General features: G+C 52.1%; 1 pseudogene; it reads right to left on the bottom strand.

The window, feature by feature from the left end:
* Window positions 1–24: 24 nt before the first annotated feature.
* On the bottom strand, window positions 25–17146 carry LOC136544095 (uncharacterized; annotated as a pseudogene).
* Window positions 17147–18822: the final 1676 nt, after the last annotated feature.

The following is an 18822-nucleotide window of genomic DNA, read 5'->3' as shown; positions in this document are numbered from 1 at the left end:
CCATATGGATATGTTTTTTTAATTTTATGGTGCATTACAATTAAATGCGTTCTGTGCATCTTTTTCTCTTGACATGAATGGCTGACTGCACAGCGTAATGAATTTGAAATAAATGGGTGGCTGTATATATCTTGGTAAGATGCTAGTGAATACAAATGATTTTTTGTTTGCAATAATAGTTGTGTATACCTTGTCAGTGAATCTATCTGTGCCATAGTAGACGGGGTCTGTCTCTGAGCGTCTCGAATCTATTATACAGACAGATATAATGACAGGTCATACAACCCACGGATAGAAATCCGTCTCTAAGTTGTTTAATGCTTTGCATTTAGATAGGATCAACTATAAATAAATTTTTGCATACCATTGTGTGGCTATTTGATAGAAAATATATCAAGAATAAATAAGAGCAACATGATTACAATGTTTTTAAAAACCATCAATATAATAATTATATTATATATAGTTGCAACGCCTTTGGTCTAATTTCCTTTGTTTCCATAGCGTTATGTGCTCAATTAGATCCTTCTTGAGTTTCCTATGTGTTAGCCGAGCTTTGATAGCGAAATTTCTACGAAGTACCTCCGTGAAGCATGGATCAGGGTTATCGTTTGTACGCACTTCAGGTGGGAGCACTATTGTCGCACTTGATTCATTCAAATCCAAGACTTCTCTAATTGATTCCTTCTCATATTCCACTAACATATTGTGAAGGATAACACAAGCTTGCATTATGTTGATAACGTCCCACTGCTTCCATAACCTTGCTAGTCGACGAACAATATCAAAGTGTGATTGCAGCACACCAAATGCGCACTCGACATCTTTCCTCGCCCCTTCTTGCATCAATGCAAATAATTTGTCTTCTTTCGACTAAGGGGTTGTCACTATCTTCACGAATACTGCTCATTCGGGATATATTTTATAGGCATGATAGTAACCCATGTCATATTGTGTTCTGTTTACGTCATAGTGTACCACAGGAGCTTCTCCTTTTATTGCTTGAATGAATAGTTGTGACTTGTTTAGAACGTTTATGTCATTCTGAGACCCGGTGGTACCAAAGAAAGCATGCCAAATACGAAGATCCCGAGTTGCCACTGCTTCAAGGATCATAGTAGGAACACCTTTGTCACCATGTGTGAACATGCCTGCCCAACATTTCAGACAATTCTTCCATGCCCAATGCATACAATCGATGCTTCTCAGTATTCCTGGAAAACCACGAGCCTCATTTCTTGTAAGATTTTTTCTAGATCATCGCTTCTTGGAGGGCATAGATATTCTTCACCGAATTTTTCAATCACTCCTTCAACAAATTTTCCCAAAGTCTCCAAACAAGTGCTTGCAGCAATCTTTAACACCTCATCAAGTTGATTAGCCGAGGTTCCATAAGCTAGCACATCCTGATAGTCGCAGTACACTTTTGTCAGGGTCATAACCCTGGGGTGTCTCAAGGTACCGATTAGTTAGCAGGCCACGTGGCCTACAATGCAACAGTCAGCAAGGGCCCAAACGACCGAGGCCCAGCAAAACCCGAGCAGAGCGGGCTAGCCGCCAAGGCCGGGGTCATCCCTGACCTCCTCCACCCGCCTTAGAACACAACACTCATAAGACACACGACCTCTCCCCGTCACGACCCCCCGGAGGGATGGGGGGAGGTCGAGTGTAGCTAGGCGCGCCTGCTTTGACAAGAGCAAGCATGCCGCGCTGATCCCATAAGGACCGAGGTGAGAACAGTCACCTCAGCCCGGTCAGACACCATCCCTACGCCACGCCGCGCCGATGAGACAATACCGCATAGCAAAGGCAACAGGTACGAAACCCACCATCTAAATACGGATCAACAAGACGTATGTATGATCCCACCCACTATAGGATGGGATCCATGACGAAGGTCTCAGCATAGAGGCCATTCGACCGGTTGAAAGCCCCTACCCAGATGAATGGGGTCGTGGCCCTTAGCCCCATGAAGCAACCAGGCGATCGATGACCTAGGGCAGCTACCAACTCCCATACGATGCCCTGGAAAACCAGGAGATGGCAACGAAGGCCATGACTTATACCGCGTCGCACCGAACGGCTGATGAACCACCACCGTGTCTATAGTGCCACCATGGCCAACACAGTAGCACCACGTCACACCCTGCCGTGGCATGGCCTCAGGACCATGACGATAGCCATGCCTAGACAAGCACCAGAAGATGGTGTAGCTTGCATGCCTAGTTAGCTAGGACCTCCCTCAGGCTCTCGACCCTTCGGTCAGGGGAACCTCCTACTTTGTATGTGCCCTAGCCCTGAACTCTATATAAGGACAGCTAGGGCATCCTCTCTAGATATTTTGAATCCTCTACCATTCCATTCACTCACCATTGTAGTAGCGCTCCTAGGGCTTCTCTTTAGGTAGCCCTTCGCCTAGCATAGGTCCTTCCATCTCTTCCACCATTCTTGCACCCCCCATTGTAAAAACTTCAGAGCATTCAAGCAAGGAACATGCACCTGATCATTTCTCAGACTGGATGTAGGGCTCTGGCCTGAACCAATATAAATCCTCGTGTCTATTGGATGCCACCATCGTCTTCCTAGAGCAGCGCGGCAATCGTATAAGTTTACTAGTCTGGTTTACAAAACACTGACAGTTGGCACGCCAGGTAGGGGACCGTTGCGCATACTCTATTATTGAAGGAAGCGATGACTCCTCGCACTGTTGATGAACTCGCTGGTGGAATAGCCTATGGTGGCCACATCCACCACAAAAACTATGAGTTCATCAGCGTCAAAGGCCTAGCGCCCACGCCCGTCTTCAGCCACGGTCTAGACCTCCACCATGGAAATCTAGGTCCCGCGGCCTACGACGAACACACTCTCAGAACTGCCCATGGGGGCTGCATCCTAGAGTTCCCCAACGTAGAGGGCCCATTGCCCTCTCTCATTAGTGGTCGTGACCATGACTTCCACCAAGGGAGATAGATGGCCATGGCTCATGGTGACCTCGCCCGAGGAATGGCCCGTGGTGGCCACATCCTCCTAGGGACCCACGAGATCGCTCGAGTCGGTAGGGCAACACCTGTCACTAGCTCTTACCTAGTCCAGACTCGCAGCGTGGACCCTATGGTAGAATCTCACCCTAGACAACATCTCCGCCATCGGAACGCGATGATCCAGGGCACGCATGAACGACTAAGCTACCCACCACCACATGGCGTCATCGTTAGTAATCGAGCCGCTAACTGGCACCACACCATGCAGGGTCAAGCCTAAAACCAGGATCTAATCCTGCATAACGGGCAAGCTGCACAACACGCTTTGGAGGACTATCAGCCATTGCTTGGAGGCACATGCATCCAAGGAAGCAGGCCCCTAGAGCGCACCATGCACCACGACGAGTGGATCGAACCACATTACACTCAAGGCTAGCTTCCACAGCGACATGTCACAGTGGTTCCTCATCAGAAGCAGCAGCTCCACCTAGAAGCAGAGACGCGGCGACAGCGATGCTGTCGCACCAAGAAGATTCAAGCATCAGATCATGTGAGCCCTCCTAGTCTGAAGCTACAATGAGCCGGGTGTGAAGAAGCCCTCCTTAGGGGCTCATAGGCCCCTTGAGGATATAAAGCTAGCAAGGATCGGCCCAAGGCCATCCAATAGGCCAACCCACGCCAGCTATGACCACTCAAAGTGGTAAAGAAGCGTCCCGATCAGTTCATGGCCCAAGGACTATGACAACTCCATCGTGGACAAACGCTCAAGGTCTTGCAGCACCTCGAGCAATAACTCTACCATGAGTCGATGCTCGAGGGCTCACCATGCCCCGAGCTACGGCAACCAATTCATCACCAGCTTCTGGTACATCTGGCAGTCATATCCACCCTAACCTTAGCCTCACCACCCAAGCACATCCACATACACATACAAGCCTACCAATAGACGAAGAAACCCAGGGTCAATCCTTAGAGCAAACAAGGTAGTATGATATCCACGTGGTATGACCTAGTAGTGCATGACTCCCAAGTGACTCGCTACGGTTAGCGCTCATGGCCGGACATGACTCACTCGCGGGGGCTACGCTCAAAGGCACACACACACAATCCATGGTGCAACACCATTTGTCATCATCCCAGCGATCCATCCATCTCAAACTTTTTTCCGATAGCGCCCCTCGCTTGCTCGCTCAAGGCAAAAGGGACAGGAGGGAAAAGGCCATGAGCCACCTACCCACTTTCTTCTTGCATTGAGCTAGATCTATGACAGACCCTCGACGTCACGCCGCTCCAACAGGGTATGCATCATTCTAGCCTTGTGGGCCAACCCCTAGGCTAAAATATGAACCCACGAGCATGGGACTAAAGGGGATGAAGCACATTCCAATTCGAACAAAAAGAAAGTGAAAAGGCAGCCAAATGACAAAAGAATGCGTTGATCACCTATCCTCTGCACAAAAACCAAACATGTCCATTATAAATCAACCACTCGAAAAGCCCTAGGAGTCCTCGACAAAACCTTACACCCTAAAAGATTGATGCTGATGACGAATGCTCGCGCCCGACATCTTGCTCACAAGGGCTTTTTGCCTTGGGCAGTGGCACTCTCAATGGCAAGGACATCGCTCATGGTCCTCCTTAGAGCATGCCCTCACCCAATGACTTCAAAATCGACACCATTGTAGTGCGAGCCGACTAACATCAAGGCGGCAAGAGCACCACGACTAAATCCCTTAGAAATAAGGGAATCCACATGGAGGCGGGCCTTGTCGAGGTGAAGCGGCAGCAGTGCACTCCCACGACCGGCGCCTAGCATGACCTTGTAGAGAGCTTGTCCAGAGGCAGTCAACGCGGCCAGCTGGTTGTCCATCTCTAGCATCCACTGGTTCACGGTCACCTTCTCATCCTAATCTGAGAGCGCCCTCATGCGCAATCCTATGAAAAGATAACTGGTTCATAGCCAGACACAACGATAGAACAAAGACACGGCACAGAACAAAAGGGAACTTGCCGCTACTAGTGGAGCGTAGCTTCTGGCACTCAGCTTCAAGGCGCTGATGCCCCTGCTCGGCTATTTCCTGGTAAGCGCCAACCGAGGTAAGCTCAGCCCCTTGGATAGCCATCACGTCCTTGAGATAGCTACCTGGGATGTCAAAGCCTCTACCTGAGACCGAGCCTATGCCTCTTGGTGGGCCAGCTCCTCCCCTGATCTATAAGAGGCCACCAACTCCCCATGCAAGTGTTGCACCTCAGCCTCCGCCGTGGCTAGACGGTCAAGGTTGGTGGCACCTCCTACCTGTGCCTAAAAAGCCAGGTGCAAGAACTAGGACTTCTCCATTGAAGTCCTCATCCACTCCTATAGAAAAGAAGGGCGATCAGACGGCTATGACAACAGCGGCACAAGCATGGCAGAAACAGAGGGCCGAAAAACTTACACCTCGTCGATCATCTGATGATGGGCCTCTATGCTCAGTCTAGAGACCGTGGTAGCCGTGTCACCCATCTCAGCCAAGGTCGCCTAAATCCTCTCATGGCTCTAGGAAGCAACCTCCCTCACGGCTCACTCGGTCGCATCATCCACCACAAATAGTGCTTCACCAGAATTTGTTGGATGGGCCATGAAAGGCAGTCCTCACCTAGGTCAAGCTCATCCGCAAGGGGCGAGCACAAACCCACAGCAGAGGCCCGCTCGCCCATCACCCCTAAGGCAGCACCATTTCCCAACAACTCTGATTGTGTAGAGGGGCACACGCCACCTCCCGAGGGCCTGAGGACCGCAAGCTCCAGAACGGGTTCCCAGTATCATGAAGATTAACAAAGCCTCGGAAGCTAGACAACTTCGACAAGCACGACATGGAAATAATTAGAAGAATGGCATACCAAGTGGAGCGTTCCACCAAGGGTAGGGCAATCCACCCTTTTGCATATAGTTCAACAGAATGGGTCATGGCGGGAGGCGCTGACATCGATGTTGCTAAGCCAAAGGCTAGTGAGGCACCCCCGACAGTGCCGACAATCCTGGCATCCTCTGCGCTATGATCCCTGACAACCCCTACCACCCTAGGTCCTGGCGTTTCCACATGAAAGGCCAGGGAGGAAGGGGGCCTGACCACCATGCTAGCAAGAAGGCATTGAAGGAGGTCTGGGTCCTCCCCCTCGGGTATCTCTAGGGAAGGGCGGTAAGCTCCACTATCTATCCTATCTGCAACACCCATCTCTACCACATTCTCGTCGTCTCCTCCATGGGCAAGAGCCTTTGGCCCTAGTGCGGATGGGGCAACATGAGCCAACCAAGAAGAATCCTGGCCGCCAGCGGTGGTGACATACGGATGCTTCAGGCTTGGCCCCCTCAGCGGTGACGAAGCCGCTCGCTTCTAGGCAAAACTCTCCTTGGCCCCAGCGCCCACCGAGCTATTGGCATCACTCAGCCCAGCACCACCGCTGGACCCAAGCAAGGCATCAGGGATGCTTTGAAGGGCCACCAGGTCCTCATCATATTCCTCAGAGTCCTCATCATCATCATCATCATCATCATCATCCGACGATAAAGCCCCACACTTCTGACGCTCCATCTGCTTCCTCACCCTCTCCCGCCTGAGGCACTTCCGCTTCTCGGTGGCCGCCTTCTCCTGAGTGGCATGCTTGGCACCTTTGGGTCAGGCAAGACAGAAGCGAGAGTGGAGCGAGGGTACAGGCTGTGGAAACAAAATTGATTAGTTGATAACCTTCAGTGAAGAGACAAAAGATGAATCAAGGTGGCTTAGTAGATTAGGCTGATGAGTCATCGAGAACGCCTCTACAGCGCATTTAGCGGTGACAATGGTTCCAGAAGAGGCCCATCCCCCGATGCGCCTCGTGGCCTTGGAAGCATTGAGCATCTCCTTGGTCTCACGGGTTAGGTCCTCAACCCTCGAGTAATCACACAATAGGGTCACCCCACCGCTTCAAGGGTTGGACCCACCGCTCGATCATGGTCCGTAGGATCATGATGCCATCCAACCCAGCCGACACCTGGCCTTTGAGGATCTCTAGGATCTCCATTACATTCGACAACCACTTCTTGCCACACCCCCAACTCCATGAGTCCAGCCTCACCGGAGCAGAGCTGGAGAAAAGGGAAAGGGGGGCAGTGGTTCATCCCGCCCACAGGGGTAAGAACACTACCGTCCAAACCATGCGCCTTGTGCGTTTTCACCTTGAAAACCCTCCAAAACAGATGCATGTTGGGGGTAATACCCAAAAAGGCATCACACACAACGACGAAGCTCGCCAGCTGCAACACCGCATTAGGAGGGAGGTGTTGCAGCTAGACCCCGTACTCACAAAGGAAATCATGGAGGAAGTCAGACGCTGGGATCCCAAGCTCGCACTTATAGAAGCTAGTGAATGACACCACTTCCCTAGGCTCCAGATGAGGCACCACCTCACCAGTGGGGGCTCTCCATCCGGCAACCTCCTTCGGTGAAAAAAGATCCTTTGCCATGAGGCACTGCAGCTTTGCCTCTATCACCGATGAAGGAATCTACTCCCCCATCTTGCGTCGCTGGCAGAGGAACAAGCGAAGGTGTTGGTGCAAATGACGACGGCAGCGGTGCACATGATCTAAAGGTAAACAGCATGAACTTGACCCCTATCCTTCTATTTTCCATCAAGAACTATAGGTACGGTGGCAGGAGGTGAGAAATAGGTAAGAGGTTAGCTCGAGTAGAGGGAACTATTTATGTGGTAGCGATTAGGGAAGCGAACCGCACCCACATGGAGTCCACCCTAATAAGGGCCCCACGAGCCCTCGAAAGATGACCCGACAAGCTGTAATGTGCAGAGGCGCCATTAAGACGCAAAGGATTCAGGGAGACTGATTGCCTCCTGGATCCGCGCACAGAGTGACCCACAGTCATCATGACCGCAAAACACACACATGATCACACACTAAGTGAACATCAGTAAATCACAACCCTAGCAAAAGAGGCCCAAAAGCCCCCAAGCCCGTGCATAGGGAAGCTAGGTCATGGTCCTGACCCAAAATCGTACATAGGAATCCACATCTAGGTCGGTCCTTAGAAGGGCTCAAGGCCACTAAAAGGATAGGGGCAGGGAGGAGATGGGCCCCCATGGCTCTAATCGGTGGTGCGGAGCCAGACGACCATCTCTCCCCATGTTCGAGTTGTCCGCTTTGAAGTCTCCTAGGTTGACCCCTCTAAGGGAGGCATCTTGCCCTCTGGCCGTAGCGGAGGTGGCTGTGGACCAATGGGATTAACGGTCGATGATTTATGGGATGTCTCACATGAGGCATATCTGAACTCCATGTCGATTGGGGAGGATATTGGGTCCTACTCGGATTACCCATCGACCCCGACGAGGCGCACCACTTTGACCATGTGGTTACGGTGGATATGCCTCTCCCTGCGTGGGGCAAAACTAAAACCCAGCCTATAACAAAGGCATCATGACCCCCCGGGTCGCAAAGGGCATTAGGGAACAAAAAGGGAGGGCGTTAGCGCCCCCGAACCCTTGACTCTCAATCAGATGGCAACGCATCCCATGAGAAACACGACCCTGATGGAGCCATACTGAGGTGACTACCTCTGGTCAAGGAAGACACCTCTAAAACCCCAGTGCCAAGCCTAAACAAAATTTTCACCCAAATCAAGAAACAATCCTAGGTAAAAGTCCAGGAAATTACAAACTGACCTAGCCGAGCTCCATGGCACTTCACAGATAAACCCTTCTTTTGTTCCCAACAAAATGAGCACGGCCAGTGCCACATGGCCTGGCAACCTTTGGCATGGTAGCAGCGACCTGAGCTCCAGGAGCTATGGTGCTGAATAGGGGCTTGCAGGATGCTCCCCTTCGTCGTAGCAAAAAGCGATGGAGAGAAGCACCCCGCAAAACTCTATCTAGCATCGTAGCTCCCAGAGCATGGGACACGGGGGTGAGAGATGGCTTCAATGCTGCCATCTCATAAGGACAGGGATGACATGGTGGAACTATCCACAGCAAGGGACACCTCACACATCTGAGCCAGAGCACTCCAAAGGCTGGGAGAATCCCAAAGCAGTAGCTATAGTGACCAAGCTGCCTAGTCCTGACCAGATTTCAAGATCCCTCCTAGCATCGGTCGATAGATAGACAGACGTCGGTGTTTGGCCATCACAAGAAACCTTCAACAAAACAAAAACTTGTGACGTTTCTCTCTCCTATCCTTCCCTCTCTCAAGAACAAGCATCTTGAGATAACTAGTAGAACAGGTTCTCAGGCACAATCGCGGATAGCTCAAGCAAAGGGCCAATATTTATAGGCCCAAGAGAGAATCGCGAAAGACATAGCCAACACCAGATGCCTGCATAAGGTCAGGAAAATCAAAACCTCCCCAAAGGCTAGGCCGATACAGCGTTGATGAAACCACATGGCCCTGCCTAGGTCAAGGGCCCCGATAAGCAGCATGCTAACATGGCAAGGCTCAGCAATCACGTATCACTTTGATAGAATAGGATGGGGCACAACATCCAACTACCATCCTAAATGCACCAATCCCACAAAGGGTCGAGCGACGAAGCTCAAAAAAGCCATGACTATGAACCCGCGCTCTAGCACACACATGCATTAGCGCTTTCACTATCACTTCATGATCACAAAAATGCTTAGGGGCTATTTTTGGGGGTCATAACCCTGGGGTCCCTCAAGGTACCGATTAGTTAGTAGGCCGCATGACCTACAACTCAATAGTCAGCAAGGGCCCACATGACCGAGGCCCAGCAAAAGTTGAGCGAAGCAGGCTAGCCGCCAAGGCTATGGTCATCCCTGACCTCCTCCACCTGCCTTAGCACACAACGCTCATAAGACGCATGACCTCTCCCTGTCATGACCCCTGAGAGGGACAGGGGGAGGTCGAGCGTAGTTAGGCGTGCCTACTGTGACAAGAGCAAGCATGCCACGCTGACTCCATAAGGACTGAGGGGACAGTAGTCACCTCAGCCTGGTCAGACACCAACCCTATGCCACGCCGCGCCGATGAGACAATACCGCATAGCAAAGGCAACGGGTACAAAACCCACCATCCAAATATGGACCAACAAGATGTATGTACGATCCTTCCCACTACAGGATGGGATCCACGATGAAGGTCTTAGCACAGAGGCCATCCAGACCTGCTGAAAGCCCTAATCCTGATGAACGGGTCATGGCCCTCAGCCACATGAAGCGACTAGGTGATCGATGACCCGGGGTGGCTACCAACTCCCGTATGACGCTTCGGTTGGGAGAACCTCCTGCTTTGTATGCGCCCTAGCCCCAAACTCTATATAAGGGAAGCTAGGGCTGACTCTATAGATATTCTGAATCATCTACCATTCCATTCATTCACCATTGTAGTAGGGCTCCTAGAGCTTCTCTTCAGGTAGCCCTTCGCCTAGCATAGGTTCTTCCATCCCTTCCACCATTCTTGCACCCTCCATTGTAAGAACTTCAGAGCATTCAAGTGAGGAACACGCACTCGATCATCTCTAAGACTGGACGTAGGGCTCCAGCCAAAACTAGTATAAATTCTCATGTCTATTAGATGCTACCATCGTCTTCCTAGAGCAGCATGGTAATCGTATAAGTTTACTAGTCTGGTTTATAAAACACCGACAACTTTTGAAGCGGTGATAGTCTATTCCTACCAGTAGCATCGGGTGTTTGGGTGAAATAAGGAGACAAATCACTAAATGTGTACACGATACATAGGAACAATGGCTTATTCATCCTAAATCTCCTACAAAACATCTCATCGGTGTAGATAGGATTTGTAGAAAAGTAATTAGCGATAAGATCTTCATGACCTACTTCATATACATCAACCCCCTACATAACAAATCTACATCAAGTTCTTCATCGAGATAGAGCCCCAGCTCTCAATTGGTGAAGATTACTACATCTACTTCATATACATCAACCCCGCTACATCTACTATGGGCTTTGATTAGTCACTAGGATTAATTTTCATACTAAGATGAGTTGGTGATTCTATTTAGGCTCAGTTTAAGATCAAGTTATAACTAAGATTTATTTCCACATACACACCCTAAGTTTAGACTGCTACAATGGTTCATATTTATGTTCCAAAACTAATGACAAAAAAAGTGAAAACACAACAGAGGGGTAATCTATGACAATCCCATACTTGAGAAATACTTATTCAGTTATGAATAAAAAAAAGACAATGCAGTAAAATATCTAATCTAAAAGAGGATGGATTAATTCATTGCCAACCTTCACATAATAAGGCTAGTCTCAGTGGAAGTTTCATTTGGATTTCATTTGCATTGAATACTATGACACATCGGTAGATTTGATGACTTAGCAGGCTAATTATGAAGAGAGAGATAGAGAGAGTTTTATCTAGATAAAACCTATTGACGAGATCCTAACATGTGCGTATGTTAAGCCTCAGGTCCAATGGTTCCCGACCGAAAAGACCCCCCGACCCCTCGGGGCTTAGGGGCTATGCCCATCAGGCACGCTCGCATGCGCCCTCTAGCCAAGAGACCCAGCCAAGCCTGAGTTGGCCACAACCCTCGCTTGGGGCTCGAGGGCTTGCCTGAGCCCCAAGCTCATGATCTACGGCACATCCAGGCCTGGCCCTTGGCTACTAAATGGTTAACGACGCTAGCTAAGCCCCGAGTGCAAGAAGACAAGCCCCAAGCTATCGATGCTCGAGGGCTCTCTGGCGTCGCTCCCTAGGCATAGCACTACCAACCGTTCCCCCGATAGGGTCATGTTCGAGGTGTGACACAAGAAGACAAAGCTCTCCCTTGGCCTCTAGGGGCTCGAGGGCTTCTGAGCCTGCACATCAGCCCCTAGAGCCGACCTCCTTTGCCACTAGGAAGACTCTAGAAGGTACACCTAGGGGAGGCTGGTCCAAGCTGACATAGCCTGACACGTAGAGTATCAGAATAGAGCAGCTAGACGACACCCAAGGCTTCTTTGGCACCAAGACACCGCCATGGTCCATGGCGCACCGCTGCAAGACCCTCCTAGACTCTAGCGCACATAGACCATAGACTAGATCCACCAAACCACCATATACCTAACCTATCTCATTATATAACGGATAAGGTCAGACCTAGGAGGGGGAGGATCCGAGATCGATCACTAGACACTCCATTCCTTTCCATCTGCCTCTGCTTCACACCGAGACCAAGGCAACCCAGAGAGGGGCACCGAGAGCTCCTCCACTGCACCCCATCATCTTCCTCCTCTCCAACAAAGGGGAAGGCTCCATTGATGGTGAGGCAACCTTAGGATTAGCACCGAGCTAACCCCCTACCAAATCTCTCTCTACACTTTGTTGTAACCCCTCCATTTTGGATGCTTTTGAGTGTAAGGATCATCAGCTGCTGGATGTAGGGACCAAATTGGCCCGAACCAGGATAAACCATTGCGTCCTCTCTGCATGATTCTAGTGTTCTTGAGTCCACCCAAGCCACCAGAGACCCGTACTCTAACAATGACTATAACAACTATGCGTGATGTGGTTCTAACCCCACAACAGTTGGCGCGCTAGGTAGGGGGTAGCGTCAAGTGTGATTTTGGCTCTACGGTGGCTGGAGCCACCCACCTCATCACCGGAGCAAGTGGCCCCTCCCTAGACGATGGTGTCCGCTTCCCTAGCGAGTTCTCCATCATGGCCGACGCCTTTGTTCTATGTTAGGTCCTCAACTTTTGGAGCCTGGCCTACGTCGCTTACTGCTATGGTGAGTTTCATCCACTCGGCAAGGCTGCACTGGCGGGCAATGAGCCCCCGGTGTCGCCCCCTTTGCTAGGACTTCTAGGAGAAGATCTTGAGGTTTTGGCTCACTAGATCCAGCACGGTCTGGGCCTAAACCCCACCATGTTGAACCATCGCCAGATGTTCTACAAGCTAGCCAACGTTCACCATCAGGTCACCACTAGTGAAGTCGTCCCGCCGCCTGACCGCTTCTAATACTACCTCCTAGACCTTCCTTTTGAGATATGAAATGCAGTGGTGTCCATCTAACTTGAGCTAGAGCACCTCATTAGCCACGAGGCGCCATCCTCTCTGGAGCGGCAGGGACCGACGTCCCCTCGCTCCGCACCTTCCTCAAGATCCTTTTGAGGAATGGCCCAGAGTTTGACTCTGATGAAATCAACTGCGATACCACATCAATGGCGAGGATCCTATTGAGGAGGCACCTAGGCTTGCACCATTGGACTAGAGTCCTCGTAGCCATGCGGCCTGCCTTCAGAAGAAGGGGGACCGCTTGCAAGCTCGGTTGGTGGACTTGGAGGCCATCGAGCCAGAGCTCGAGCACCAAAGGTAGGACCTTTCATGGCAACAAGCTATGCTCCCTCTAAGCGATGACGACATCTGCATAGGGGCTTTCGATGGCCGCTGCTTCCCCTGAGTAGCGTACAACATGGTGGCCGCTACTTGCTACCTAGAAGACATCTCCGACACGCCAGACCCCAAGACCAACGAATGGTAGAACGAAGCAAAGCGGCTCCACTACGTCACCCTCAAGCAGCGGGACAAGAGTTCAGCCTCCCGATGCCACGCCGTGCTCTCTCGGTCATCCCAAACAACGGCCACTACCAACGGGCACCGCTCCTATGCTTATGCCCCACCAACATGGGGAAGCAGTGGCAACACCTCCAGCAATGGCTCTGATCAGCCATGGACCCGGTGCGCCAAGCCTCGGTAGGAGCGAAGGTGTGACCTTTCTCCTTGGTGTCCCCCTATGCACCACTGGATTGGTAACAACTGTGATGTCCACAACACCATCGAGGCCAAGCACAATGCTCAGGCATAGTCCCACACCCCTAGGCGGCAAGGCAGGGATGACACCCCAAATCACATCAGCCCTCTTGGCGTTCAGGGCATAATCCAAGCGGCTCCCTTACCTGGGCATTTTCGTCCACCGACGCACATCTCCAAGTACGATGGCGAGACCAACCTAGACCATTGGCTGGAGGACTATCACCTAGCCATGATGGTCGGGGGGTCAGACGATGACTTTGCCATCCAGTACCTTTCCCTGCTCCTATCAAGCTCGATCAGAGCTTGTCTCAAGCAGCTCGAGCCTAGCAACATCCGCTGCTGGGGTGACCTCCATTCAATCTTCATTGGCCACTTCTAGGGTACAGACACCTACCTAGGGAACTCCTAAGACCTCCGCAACTATAGGTAGAGGGCCAACAAGACCCTCCGAGAGTACATTTAGCGCTTCTCCAAGAAGCACAATGAGCTCCCCAACATCATCGATGCCGATGTGATCAATGCCTTCATCTACGGCATGACTAGTGAGGCGCTCATCCACGCGCTCAGCCGTGAGACCCTATCCATGACCGAGAGCTCCTGGATGTCACTACCCAGTACGCCACTGGCGAGGAGGTGGTCTAGGCCAACTTTAGTAGGAAAGCCAAGGCCACCGGTCACCTCAGTAGTGGCGATGATGGCGATGATCCCACCTCATCCAACGATGCTGCAATAAGCAGAACAAGGACTAGAAGCTCCATGGGGAGGAGATGGTGGACGCGACCGACCACGCTACCAGACCTTAGCCTCATGGGTGTGGCGCACGCTCGGAGCACTTTGAGAAGGCGCTCGAGGCCCCTTGCCTTTTCTAAGGGGGGCAAGTGAAGCATCTCCTCAAGGACTGTGCTACCATGAAGGGCTACAACCATAGCTCCCTCGGCCAATAGGGCAAGGCCTAAAAGCCTGCCTGAAGGTCGATGACCCAACAGATGGCGCCCAAGAAGAAGATAGTGAGTTCCCCAAGGCCAAGCGCTGCCTCATGATCTTTAGGGGCCCTAAGGCGTATGAGTCCCGCTAGTAGTGCCATATCACCGAGCAGGAGGTGAACGTTGTTTACACCCTCACTGCCCTGATGTGGCTCTGATGGTCCCAGACAGCCATCACCTTCGACCAAGAAAATCACCCCGATCACATCCCTCATCTAGGGCGCTACCTGCTCATGGTCAACCCGATCATGGGCACCGCGCGCCTCACCAAGGTGCTAATGGATGGGGGCAGCAGCCTCAACATACTCTACGCCAACACCCTCAACAAAATGGGCATCCCTTAGAGCAGCATACGCCCCAGTAAGGTGCTGTTCTATGGAATCATGCTAGGGAAGGAAGTTGTGCCCCTTGGGCGTATCTAGCTCAATGTCACCTTTGGCCAGCTAGACAACTTCTGCAAGGAGCCACTCACCTTTGAGGTGGTCGACTTCCCCATCATCTACCACACCCTCCTCGATTGACCATGCTTCACCAAGTTCATAGCCATCCCTAACTACACCTACCCAAAGCTCAAGATGCCTGTACCAAAGGGGGTCATCACCATAGAGGGCAACTTCGAGCAATCCTACTACTACGAGCAAGACAGCATCACCAAGGCAGTTGCACTCATCACCCCATGCGCTCCTGATGGCCCTCGCCGTGATGTAGAAAGGGCATTGGTGGAGGAATCAACCAAGGTAGTGGCTAACACTCCTAACAGCAGCGGTGGCTTGGCTGGCCCCTCCATCTAGGTGCTTAGCCCCTAGAAGGGGTTGACCCAATCGAGGTGAGTTCTGACCTTTCCCCATGAGGGAAGGCCATCGCTAAGCCATCTACCCAGAAGCGCTGTCTCTTGAGCCATGGCCCACCTACCAACCTCCTTCGCTGGCCTACCTCTCCAACAACAAAAACCAAGATAAGTTTTGTCTTCCTGACCCTCTTGCTTCGCTTATTTCTATAGTTGTCTCCCTTAACCTGAGCCACCCTAGCGGTAGCTCGGCTGCACCTAAGGATCGGCTAAGCTAACCACATGCCGACCTTTTAGAAGAAGGACTACCGTAGAAGGCCCCTGATCGAGGCAAGGATGGGATGGACGAGGCAAGAGAACCGGGTGAGGGATCAGCAAGGCACTAACAAAACGGCCTTGACAGTCATGTTACCAGCTATGTCATCTTTCCCTTCTTTTGTGTCCATTCTATTTTCTTTATAGGTATCTGCCTATCTCCCGATCCTTCATTGTATCATGCCACCCCACCACATGATAGTTCAGGGCCCCCCATAAGGGGCATTGCCAAGGGTTCTAAGGCTAGCCCACTGGCTTCAAGGTCACCCAAAGCAACTAAAAGTGTGAGGGATGTTCGGGAGATGAGCCCATGTGGCTATAACTGGGGCGCCTAGAAGCGTCCCGACCGTCTAAATGAATGATGTCTGAGTACTAACTCAGAGCCACTCATGGTGACCCAACAAGGGAGGCAGCGAGCCCCCAAGTACTGGTAGATAGGCTCAAGAACTATATGAGTGGCTCAATCGAGAAGCCAAGGATCTCCCCTTTGGGGGACATGACTAGGACATGGAACGACCATAAACCCAGGGTTCTCATGGACTTACCCGTTAGCAGCATGGGCACAGCGATCTTGGCTAATGAGGGACTAAGTCTCTGAGCATGACTCAAGAGCAAATGGGATTACAAATAAAAGTAATTTCATTCCATTAATTGGGAATGACCCGATTACAATATACGGCGGCAAGAACTGTGACAGGTGTAGGGTTTCGATGCCTCGGCTGGATGTCGAGCAAAGCCCACTGGTGACCAGCCATGCAAGTGACCCCACCTCCTCCAGAGGGTCAGCCTTCATTGAGACTAAAGAAGAGGGTCGGGGCCCTCGAGCCCAGAAGCTAGAGGGCCTCCCATAGGAGGGGCGGAGCGCACTAAGAAAAGGTAGAGATCTCCCTACGACAGCTTGGAGATTGGCACCATCCACAACAGCCCGAGCCCTCTGGAGGGCACCACGTCTAGCTCGACCACAGGCTTGGGACAACGTGATGCAACCTGTGGATAGCGCCAAACGACCTAGGCATACCCGAGCCCTACAGGCAGTCAGGGGCTTGTGAGAGCCCACATGGCACCTCCTCACCCCTGATGTCGCCACCTCTGAAGATGAGCATATGGAGATGGTGCAAGACCGTAGGTCTGCTAGCCCGTTATCCCACGTTGACATGGATACTATGCCACTCCGACAACAAACCATCGAGCAATGAGCCCAATAGCCTCAGCCTATGCTGCTCAGCTCACTAGAGTCCTTCCACCCTCTAAGATGTAGATGCCCGGCGGACAAGACCAAGCTCACCCAGAAGGAAGCGTCGTAGTTCATCGCCGTCGCCATCGCCGCCTAGAAGACAGATCTAAAGAAGAAGAAGAGAAGGGGCCAGAGAAAAGGATTGGAGGCATCATGTCCCCTAGGGGCTCCCCTTTATAGCCTAGATGATTTGCTGTGAGTGGCTCTAGGCCCTCCGATCAGCCATCAATGGCTAGAAGGGGCCCCAGGGAACCAGCTAGGCGTCCTTTCAACCCTCGCAGCGCACCTCCAGGCGGTTGTGTAATGGTGGCCGCATAGTAAAGGTAGAGTCAGGGAACCGCTGACAAACGAGTCAAGTCCCCGCTCCACTTTGCACCACGCACGTCGCCCACTCTGCGCACTCCTCCTCACGGGACTTAGGGGGATCCGTCTCCCCCTAGGCCCATCAGCTACCATCAATGGCCTAGATCTGCCTGCACCAAGTGTAGTGGCTCCTCCTCCACTAGATCTGCTTCACGTGGCCCTAACGTCCCATCTCCCAGATGAGACGGGACGGTGCAAGGGTGCACACCATAACTCTTCCACTAGGTACGACGTCCTAGACGCCATCAACCACATGCACAAGGCGTCAATGGACGGACATGCCTAGAAGCTGCCCCTTCCGCTGGCAAGGGGGGCCCACAGTGGCCTCAGGGGCTATGCTGGCTCCACAGACAGAGCAACCTGACCCCCCCCTGATCAACAGGAGCTTGGGTGATGCATCTCCCAAATCCAACCAACTCCTTGGAGTTGGGTCGAGAGCCGCTGAGCAGTTGGCCTAATGAGGCCTCCGTCCAAGGCTCAGCACGCTCCTCGCTCCCCAATCTATGGCCATAAGAGGTCGAAAGGCCAGCTCAAGAAGATCAAGGCCTGCTACCGCAGCCCTTAGAAGGGCGTGGCGCTTTGGATGATCAGATGGCCCTGAGCTAGAGCCCAGCACTCTTGATCACCCAGCCCACGGTAGGCTTTGATAAAAAAGGAGGGTGCCCCCGGGCCAAAAGTTAGCAACTCCTAGACAAGTTCACCGAGCCCTCACTCGAGTCGAAGACCCATGCGACATAAACTCGCGAAGGGATCGATACCATCTTTGCTCGGCCCCAACAACTGAGCAACACCCATCACATTGAAGAAGAAGGCCTCAAGCAGGGCGCAGCACTCTTGCTAGCAGAAGCTATCCCCGCCAAGGAGGGTTCTATCACCATAAGATCGAATTCAGCCCTTCGTCGCCATTACGCCAGGTGAGGCCACGAAGGGCTCAAGGGCTCCTGACGAGATCCTAACATGTGGATATGTTAAGCCTCGGGTCCAATGGTTCCCAACCAAAGAAGACCCCTGATCGACCCCTTTAGGATCACCCGGGGGCTCAGGGGCTATGCCCATCTGGCACGCTCATGCGCGCCCTGTGGCCAATAGACCCCGCCAAGCCTGACTTGGCCACAACCTCTGCTTGGGGCGTGGGGGCTCGCCCGAGCCCTAGGCTCATGATCTATGGCACATTCGGGCCTGGCCCTTGGCTCCTACACGGCTAACGACGCCAGCCAAGGCCCGGGCACAAGAGGACAAGCCCCAAGCTATCGATGCTCAGGGGCTCTCTGGCGCCACTGTGGGGGTATAACCCCAGGTACCCAAGGTAAGGGACATGGGCCACACCATCAGGGATGGTCCAACCCATGATATCAAGACTTGCAGCGCATGGCACTGCTTGACGTACAGTGCAAGACACC

Source organism: Miscanthus floridulus, chromosome 3, assembly GCF_019320115.1.
Source record: "Miscanthus floridulus cultivar M001 chromosome 3, ASM1932011v1, whole genome shotgun sequence".
In the NCBI taxonomy this organism is placed as follows: Eukaryota; Viridiplantae; Streptophyta; class Magnoliopsida; order Poales; family Poaceae; genus Miscanthus; species Miscanthus floridulus.
Note: the sequence above shows the minus strand (reverse complement) of the source record. Positions and strands in the feature narration are given on the sequence as shown.